The following is a 10,000-nucleotide window of genomic DNA, read 5'->3' on the forward strand; positions in this document are numbered from 1 at the left end:
GGGCCATCGCAATGCTTTGTTTTAATTAGACAGTCGGATTCCCCCAGTCCGTGCCAGTTCTGAGTTGATCGTTGAATGGCGGCCGAAGAGAATCCGCGCACCCGCGCGCCCCCGGAGGAGCACGCTAAGGCGGACGCGGCCTCGCAGCAAGGAAGATCCGTGGGAGGCCAAGGCACGGGACCGAGCTCGGATCCTGCACGCAGGTTGAAGCACCGGGGCGCGAACGCCGCGCAGGCGCGCGCATCCTGCACCGCCGGCCAGCACGAGGCCGACCAACGGCGAGAGCAGACCACGCCCGCGCTAAACGCCCGCACTTACCGGCACCCCTACGGCACTCACCTCGCCCAGGCCCGGCACGTTAGCGCTGACCCACTTCCCGACCAAGCCCGACACGCCCCGATCCTCAGAGCCAATCCTTATCCCGAAGTTACGGATCCAATTTGCCGACTTCCCTTACCTACATTATTCTATCGACTAGAGGCTCTTCACCTTGGAGACCTGCTGCGGATATGGGTACGAACCGGCGCGACACCTCCACGTGGCCCTCTCCCGGATTTTCAAGGTCCGAGGGGAAGATCGGGACACCGCCGCAACTGCGGTGCTCTTCGCGTTCCAAACCCTATCTCCCTGCTAGAGGATTCCAGGGAACTCGAACGCTCATGCAGAAAAGAAAACTCTTCCCCGATCTCCCGACGGCGTCTCCGGGTCCTTTTGGGTTACCCCGACGAGCATCTCTAAAAGAGGGGCCCGACTTGTATCGGTTCCGCTGCCGGGTTCCGGAATAGGAACCGGATTCCCTTTCGCCCAACGGGGGCCAGCACAAAGCGCATCATGCTATGACGGCCCCCATCAACATCGGATTTCTCCTAGGGCTTAGGATCGACTGACTCGTGTGCAACGGCTGTTCACACGAAACCCTTCTCCGCGTCAGCCCTCCAGGGCCTCGCTGGAGTATTTGCTACTACCACCAAGATCTGCACCGACGGCGGCTCCAGGCAGGCTCACGCCCAGACCCTTCTGCGCCCACCGCCGCGACCCTCCTACTCGTCAGGGCTTCGCGGCCGGCCGCAAGGACCGGCCATGACTGCCAGACTGACGGCCGAGTATAGGCACGACGCTTCAGCGCCATCCATTTTCAGGGCTAGTTGCTTCGGCAGGTGAGTTGTTACACACTCCTTAGCGGATTCCGACTTCCATGGCCACCGTCCTGCTGTCTTAAGCAACCAACGCCTTTCATGGTTTCCCATGAGCGTCGATTCGGGCGCCTTAACTCGGCGTTTGGTTCATCCCACAGCGCCAGTTCTGCTTACCAAAAGTGGCCCACTTGGCACTCCGATCCGAGTCGTTTGCTCGCGGCTTCAGCATATCAAGCAAGCCGGAGATCTCACCCATTTAAAGTTTGAGAATAGGTTGAGGTCGTTTCGGCCCCAAGGCCTCTAATCATTCGCTTTACCGGATGAGACTCGTACGAGCACCAGCTATCCTGAGGGAAACTTCGGAGGGAACCAGCTACTAGATGGTTCGATTAGTCTTTCGCCCCTATACCCAGCTCCGACGATCGATTTGCACGTCAGAATCGCTACGGACCTCCATCAGGGTTTCCCCTGACTTCGTCCTGGCCAGGCATAGTTCACCATCTTTCGGGTCCCAACGTGTACGCTCTAGGTGCGCCTCACCTCGCAATGAGGACGAGACGCCCCGGGAGTGCGGAGGCCGCCGCCCCGTGAAGGGCGGGGAAGCCCCATCCTCCCTCGGCCCGCGCAAGGCGAGACCTTCACTTTCATTACGCCTTTAGGTTTCGTACAGCCCAATGACTCGCGCACATGTTAGACTCCTTGGTCCGTGTTTCAAGACGGGTCGTGAAATTGTCCAAAGCTGAAGCGCCGCTGACGGGAGCGATTATTCCGCCCGAGAGCATCCCGAGCCAACAGCGGCGCGGGTCCGGGGCCGGGCCAGGTAGGTCCGTCATCCGGGAAGAACCGCGCGCGCTTGCCGGGAGCCCGAGCGCCCAAAGGGGCGAATCGACTCCTCCAGATATACCGCCGGGCAGCCAGCCAGGACACCGGGGCTCTGCCCAACAGACGCGAACCGAGGCCCGCGGAAGGACAGGCTGCGCACCCGGGCCGTAGGCCGGCACCCAGCGGGTCGCGACGTCCTACTAGGGGAGAAGTGCGGCCCACCGCACACCGGAACGGCCCCGCCCCGCGGCGAGTGGAAAGGCAACCGGACACGACCCCGCCGCGAATTGCTCCGCGCGGGCGGCCGGCCCCATCTGCCGAGGGCGGAGGCCAGTGGCCGGATGGGCGTGAATCTCACCCGTTCGACCTTTCGGACTTCTCACGTTTACCCCAGAACGGTTTCACGTACTTTTGAACTCTCTCTTCAAAGTTCTTTTCAACTTTCCCTCACGGTACTTGTTCGCTATCGGTCTCGTGGTCATATTTAGTCTCAGATGGAGTTTACCACCCACTTGGAGCTGCACTCTCAAGCAACCCGACTCGAAGGAGAGGTCCCGCCGACGCTCGCACCGGCCGCTACGGGCCTGGCACCCTCTACGGGCCGTGGCCTCATTCAAGTTGGACTTGGGCTCGGCGCGAGGCGTCGGGGTAGTGGACCCTCCCAAACACCACATGCCACGACAGGCGGCAGCCTGCGGGGTTCGGTGCTGGACTCTTCCCTGTTCGCTCGCCGCTACTGGGGGAATCCTTGTTAGTTTCTTTTCCTCCGCTTAGTAATATGCTTAAATTCAGCGGGTAGTCTCGCCTGCTCTGAGGTCGTTGTACGAGGTGTCGCACGCCACACCGCCAGCCGGCTGTGCACGCTACCGAGTAAGTACCGGTATGCGAACCGCCAGGCGACGGGCGCGCATCGCACGTTTAAGGAGACGCGGCCGGCCCCACAGGCGGCCACGACACTCCCAGGTCTGCGAAGCGGGGCAAACGCCGCGCGCTTCAGTATACGTAGCCGACCCTCAGCCAGACGTGGCCCGGGAACGGAATCCATGGACCGCAATGTGCGTTCGAAACGTCGATGTTCATGTGTCCTGCAGTTCACATGTCGACGCGCAATTTGCTGCGTTCTTCATCGACCCACGAGCCGAGTGATCCACCGTCCTGGGTGATCTTTTCATAGTTTCCACCATCTCTTTCGAGACAGTTGCATAGGCGGGACTGAGGCGTGTGGCGGCCCTGTTCCAGCGTTCAGTGTCCAACGGCCTCACGGCCGATGGGCGTCGTACGGCTCCACACCGGAGCGGACAGGCAGTCGGGCGAAAGTCATTCAAAACCGGCGCCAGGCGCCAGGTGCCGCAGGCCAGCCGCTCCAGCGCTTCAGCGCTCGTACCACACAACATTGCCGTTAGTTTTGAGACGAACGCGTGGTTCCGCACGCGGCGCACGGCTACTGCGAGCCGTACAGGTAGCTGCGTGTTGCGCGACACGACACGCACATCGAAAGACATGCAGTCTAGTCGGTAATGATCCTTCCGCAGGTTCACCTACGGAAACCTTGTTACGACTTTTACTTCCTCTAAATGATCAAGTTTGGTCATCTTTCCGGTAGCATCGGCAACGACAGAGTCAATGCCGCGTACCAGTCCGAAGACCTCACTAAATCATTCAATCGGTAGTAGCGACGGGCGGTGTGTACAAAGGGCAGGGACGTAATCAACGCGAGCTTATGACTCGCGCTTACTGGGAATTCCTCGTTCATGGGGAACAATTGCAAGCCCCAATCCCTAGCACGAAGGAGGTTCAGCGGGTTACCCCGACCTTTCGGCCTAGGAAGACACGCTGATTCCTTCAGTGTAGCGCGCGTGCGGCCCAGAACATCTAAGGGCATCACAGACCTGTTATTGCTCAATCTCGTGCGGCTAGAAGCCGCCTGTCCCTCTAAGAAGAAAAGTAATCGCTGACAGCACGAAGGATGTCACGCGACTAGTTAGCAGGCTAGAGTCTCGTTCGTTATCGGAATTAACCAGACAAATCGCTCCACCAACTAAGAACGGCCATGCACCACCACCCACCGAATCAAGAAAGAGCTATCAATCTGTCAATCCTTCCGGTGTCCGGGCCTGGTGAGGTTTCCCGTGTTGAGTCAAATTAAGCCGCAGGCTCCACTCCTGGTGGTGCCCTTCCGTCAATTCCTTTAAGTTTCAGCTTTGCAACCATACTTCCCCCGGAACCCAAAAGCTTTGGTTTCCCGGAGGCTGCCCGCCGAGTCATCGGAGGAACTGCGGCGGATCGCTGGCTGGCATCGTTTATGGTTAGAACTAGGGCGGTATCTGATCGCCTTCGAACCTCTAACTTTCGTTCTTGATTAATGAAAACATACTTGGCAAATGCTTTCGCTTCTGTTCGTCTTGCGACGATCCAAGAATTTCACCTCTAACGTCGCAATACGAATGCCCCCGCCTGTCCCTATTAATCATTACCTCGGGTTCCGAAAACCAACAAAATAGAACCGAGGTCCTATTCCATTATTCCATGCACACAGTATTCAGGCGGGCTTGCCTGCTTTAAGCACTCTAATTTGTTCAAAGTAAACGTGCCGGCCCACCGAGACACTCAATAAAGAGCACCCTGGTAGGATTTCAACGGGGTCCGCCTCGGGACGCACGAGCACGCACGAGGCGGTCGCACGCCTTCGGCTCGCCCCACCGGCAGGACGTCCCACGATACATGCCAGTTAAACACCGACGGGCGGTGAACCAACAGCGTGGGACACAAATCCAACTACGAGCTTTTTAACCGCAACAACTTTAATATACGCTATTGGAGCTGGAATTACCGCGGCTGCTGGCACCAGACTTGCCCTCCAATAGATACTCGTTAAAGGATTTAAAGTGTACTCATTCCGATTACGGGGCCTCGGATGAGTCCCGTATCGTTATTTTTCGTCACTACCTCCCCGTGCCGGGAGTGGGTAATTTGCGCGCCTGCTGCCTTCCTTGGATGTGGTAGCCGTTTCTCAGGCTCCCTCTCCGGAATCGAACCCTGATTCCCCGTTACCCGTTACAACCATGGTAGGCGCAGAACCTACCATCGACAGTTGATAAGGCAGACATTTGAAAGATGCGTCGCCGGTACGAGGACCGTGCGATCAGCCCAAAGTTATTCAGAGTCACCAAGGCAAACGGACCGGACGAGCCGACCGATTGGTTTTGATCTAATAAAAGCGTCCCTTCCATCTCTGGTCGGGACTCTGTTTGCATGTATTAGCTCTAGAATTACCACAGTTATCCAAGTAACGTGGGTACGATCTAAGGAACCATAACTGATTTAATGAGCCATTCGCGGTTTCACCTTAATGCGGCTTGTACTGAGACATGCATGGCTTAATCTTTGAGACAAGCATATGACTACTGGCAGGATCAACCAGGGAGCTGCGTCAACTAGAGCTGAGCAGCCGGCCGCCCGGGAGTGTGTCCCGGGGGCCCGCGCGAACACGCAAGCGTCCGCTCAATTATTCTGCAAACAGGAGGAGGCTGAGCTCCCCTGCACAACACACCTCGAAACCCTCTCAGGTCCCGGCGGCGCGCAGCGCCGTCCTAAGTACTTGGTCGGGTTCGAGAGAGGCGCAATCGCCCGGAGTTAGGCGAGTAGACGCTTTAGGTGCGACCACCCGTGCTCCCAACTGAGCTTGCCGCTGCCGACAGAGGCCCGGGAGCGTGCTGTCGTGGCATTGCCGGCGGGAGACAACACGCGCCACCTACGGTGACCGGCAGCTCCAACGCCAGCGCCACAGAAGGACAAAAGCCCCACTTGGGTGCCGAAGCGAACTCTCCCAGCACAGCGCACGCGCCAACACGTCCGCACAGCTGCGATACAAACCACCTGCGAGAACCGCTGGGGCGACCGAGCAGCAGACGGCGTCGCGGCGCCGAGCGCCGGGCGGCGGCGCATCCTCAGCGCACACAGTCCTCAATCGGACCAGCACACTGCAGATGGCCACCGCGCTTCGCACCGGGCCCGCGAGGACCTACTTTGGCCGCAAGGCGCCGCGAGCAGGGGGCGCCGGCGCGCAGCTGCGCCGCCTGCCGCGTCCGTCGGCCGGCGCGCCTGCCACTGGCCGCCCCCACCAGCCGGCTGTAGCGCGTGCGCCCACGCACCGCGCTGCCAGCACGCCGGGCGGCCCCCCCTCACCGGCCGGGGACGGTCCCACCCAGCCACCGCCGCGTATCGCCTCACACCCAGATCCCCTTTCGCGTTCGTGGGCATGGTGGGTCCCCTTTCACGTTCGTGGGCATGGTGGGTATCCCTGAAACAACCGGTTAATAGCTCGACCGATCGTCGCCAACACTGATTCACCTCTAGCGAGAACAACCGCACCACAACGGGTTACCTGTTGTTCATTTGCGTAACGTCACCAGCAAACGTAGACGTCCATCGCCATTTGCAACGAGTATTGCATGCCTGTGTCAGGTGTCACAACACACTACGTCTGCCCACATAGACGCAACAACATGTGCACGCCTCGAGAACACGTGGAAGGTAGCCCCCGTACGTATGCGGTGTCCATTGCGCGAACGACTGTCAGCCGGCCTCTGCAGGATGTCGCAGATGTGGAACGCGGTGCAACATGCTATCACGGTGTGTGAGAAGAGACGACTACGTCCGAATACACGCTCCACTACATCAACAGACTGCTCATGCTGATCGCCATCCAGGGCGTCCGTTCCTCCCACACGTCTGAATGGCGTACCACACTGCAATCCAGCTCTTATAGGGAGACGACACGTAGCTGCGTGCACAATATTTGGACTGTATGGTCTGCCGTTGCTAGGCGCAGTCGTCGTACGGTCACACATGTGCCACGATGTATCATTCAGTACATACGGACCAATGTGCAGTACAGTTTGTGGGTTTTGCGTACATCGGCGGACAGGTGACAGGCCGTACCACAACGTAGGCTGAGTACGTCGGCATGCGAAGGGCATTGAACATGCAAACTTCTCAACGACCAGCTTGCGAAGGCAGGGGGGAAGGGGGGGGGGCATGTACGTCCTGCTGCTATCCACATTACAGTGTATAGCAGGAGCATGTGGAAAGTCAGCAACACCTGCAAGGTGTTTAACATGACGCGATACACAGGGGACCGGGCAGTGCGAATAGCGAACTATATTGCGAGGGTTGCGGTTAGGCAACACTACACTAATTTAACGAGTTGCATAACAATTACAGAGCAGGTTCAGCGACAACGTGCGTCAGGTTAAGGCGCAATATAGGTTAGGTTGAGGCACAATATAGGTTAGGTTAAGGCACAACATGGGTTACGTTAAGGCACAAATTGGGTTACGTTAAGGCACAACATGGGTTACGTTAAGGCACAACATGGGTTACGTTAAGGCACAAATTAGGTTACGTTAAGGCACAAATTAGGTTACGTTAAGGCACAAATTAGGTTACGTTAAGGCACAAATTAGGTTACGTTAAGGCACAAATTAGGTTACGTTAAGGCACAAATTAGGTTACGTTAAGGCACAAATTAGGTTACGTTAAGGCACAAATTAGGTTACGTTAAGGCACAAATTAGGTTACGTTAAGGCACAAATTAGGTTACGTTAAGGCACAAATTAGGTTACGTTAAGGCACAAATTAGGTTACGTTAAGGCACAAATTAGGTTACGTTAAGGCACAAATTAGGTTACGTTAAGGCACAAATTAGGTTACGTTAAGGCACAAATTAGGTTACGTTAAGGCACAAATTAGGTTACGTTAAGGCACAAATTAGGTTACGTTAAGGCACAAATTAGGTTACGTTAAGGCACAAATTAGGTTACGTTAAGGCACAAATTAGGTTACGTTAAGGCACAAATTAGGTTACGTTAAGGCACAAATTAGGTTACGTTAAGGCACAAATTAGGTTACGTTAAGGTACAATATGGGTTAGGTTAAGGTACAATATGGGTTAGGTTAAGGTACAATATGGGTTAGGTTAAGGTACAATATGGGTTAGGTTAAGGTACAATATGGGTTAGGTTAAGGCACAACGTAGGTTAGGTTAAGGCACAACATAGGTTAGGTTAAGGCACAACATAGGTTAGGTTAAGGCACAACATAGGTTAGGTTAAGGCACAACATAGGTTAGGTTAAGGCACAACATAGGTTAGGTTAAGGCACAACATAGGTTAGGTTAAGGCACAACATAGGTTAGGTTAAGGCACAACATAGGTTAGGTTAAGGCACAACATAGGTTAGGTTAAGGCACAACGTAGGTTAGGTTAAGGCACAACGTAGGTTAGGTTAAGGCACAACGTAGGTTAGGTTAAGGCACAACGTAGGTTAGGTTAAGGCACAACGTAGGTTAGGTTAAGGCACAACGTAGGTTAGGTTAAGGCACAACGTAGGTTAGGTTAAGGCACAACGTAGGTTAGGTTAAGGCACAACGTAGGTTAGGTTAAGGCACAACGTAGGTTAGGTTAAGGCACAACGTAGGTTAGGTTAAGGCACAACGTAGGTTAGGTTAAGGCACAACGTAGGTTAGGTTAAGGCACAACGTAGGTTAGGTTAAGGCACAACGTAGGTTAGGTTAAGGCACAACGTAGGTTAGGTTAAGGCACAACGTAGGTTAGGTTAAGGCACAACGTAGGTTAGGTTAAGGCACAACGTAGGTTAGGTTAAGGCACAACGTAGGTTAGGTTAAGGCACAACGTAGGTTAGGTTAAGGCACAACGTAGGTTAGGTTAAGGCACAACGTAGGTTAGGTTAAGGCACAACGTAGGTTAGGTTAAGGCACAACGTAGGTTAGGTTAAGGCACAACGTAGGTTAGGTTAAGGCACAACGTAGGTTAGGTTAAGGCACAACGTAGGTTAGGTTAAGGCACAACGTAGGTTAGGTTAAGGCACAACGTAGGTTAGGTTAAGGCACAACGTAGGTTAGGTTAAGGCACAACATAGGTTAGGTTAAGGCACAACATAGGTTAGGTTAAGGCACAACATAGGTTAGGTTAAGGCACAACATAGGTTAGGTTAAGGCACAACATAGGTTAGGTTAAGGCACAACATAGGTTAGGTTAAGGCACAACATAGGTTAGGTTAAGGCACAACATAGGTTAGGTTAAGGCACAACGTAGGTTAGGTTAAGGCACAACGTAGGTTAGGTTAAGGCACAACGTAGGTTAGGTTAAGGCACAACGTAGGTTAGGTTAAGGTACAACGTAGGTTAGGTTAAGGCACAACGTAGGTTAGGTTAAGGTACAACGTAGGTTAGGTTAAGGTACAACGTAGGTTAGGTTAAGGTACAACGTAGGTTAGGTTAAGGTACAACGTAGGTTAGGTTAAGGTACAACGTAGGTTAGGTTAAGGTACAACGTAGGTTAGGTTAAGGTACAACGTAGGTTAGGTGAAGGCGCAATGTAGGTTAGGTTAAGGTACGATATACCTTAGGTTAAGGTACAATATCGCTTAGGTTAAGGTACAATATAGCTTAGGTTAAGGTACACGTTGTAGGGAAAGGTGTATTTTGGGGGGGGAGGGGGCGGCAGGTTCGTTGATAGTGATTATCGTAAGTGCATGCCTGCGGGATCATCCGATTTGTCACGTCAGGATGCACTTGTGGCTCATGACAGGCGGCGCTCCGATTCCAAGGTTGTGGCAGATCTGTGTCTTTCATTCCTGCCATTGTTTGTGTACTGTGACAGGAGGCAGTATTGTGATGTTGGGTGCACCCCTGTGTAGGACATGTGTGGGTGTTCGTGGCTTAGCTGAGCAATGGCGGATGTCGGAAGGGTGGGATATTCTGTTTTCTGGGTGGACCTCCCGGTCTGGTTATGATAGTGTGGATTGTGTAATGTGGCGGAGAGGATGCACCGGATGTTCTTCCATGCTGGTGGTTAGATATTGTGTGTGTGCCTGTTAGAGGCAGAGAGTAGTGTGTGATAGTGTCTGGCTGACGTGTGGTTCTCATTGTGTGCAGAGTCTTTCAGCATGTATAGGGACGGTTGTATATATTATCTGTATTCTGATGGCTCTGCATCTATTACTAATCAGTGCCGTGTATA

At 54.4% G+C, this 10,000-nt stretch overlaps 2 non-coding genes and 1 pseudogene across 2 annotated transcripts; all 3 read right to left on the reverse strand.

Annotated features, from left to right (window-relative positions):
- The window catches only part of LOC126444064 (large subunit ribosomal RNA), a 4,998-nt pseudogene extending 2,221 nt beyond the window's left edge, over positions 1 to 2,777 (reverse strand).
- Positions 2,778 to 2,965: 188 nt separating this feature from the next.
- On the reverse strand, positions 2,966 to 3,120 carry LOC126444073 (5.8S ribosomal RNA). The gene has a single exon (XR_007582392.1). It is a non-coding gene; the product is annotated as a 5.8S ribosomal RNA (ribosomal RNA).
- Positions 3,121 to 3,473: 353 nt separating this feature from the next.
- Positions 3,474 to 5,382, reverse strand: LOC126444059 (small subunit ribosomal RNA). The gene has a single exon (XR_007582384.1). It is a non-coding gene; the product is annotated as a small subunit ribosomal RNA (ribosomal RNA).
- Between the last annotated feature and the right edge of the window lie 4,618 nt (positions 5,383 to 10,000).

The sequence above is a fragment of the Schistocerca serialis genome, unplaced genomic scaffold (assembly GCF_023864345.2).
Source record: "Schistocerca serialis cubense isolate TAMUIC-IGC-003099 unplaced genomic scaffold, iqSchSeri2.2 HiC_scaffold_219, whole genome shotgun sequence".
Taxonomy (NCBI): Eukaryota; Metazoa; Arthropoda; class Insecta; order Orthoptera; family Acrididae; genus Schistocerca; species Schistocerca serialis.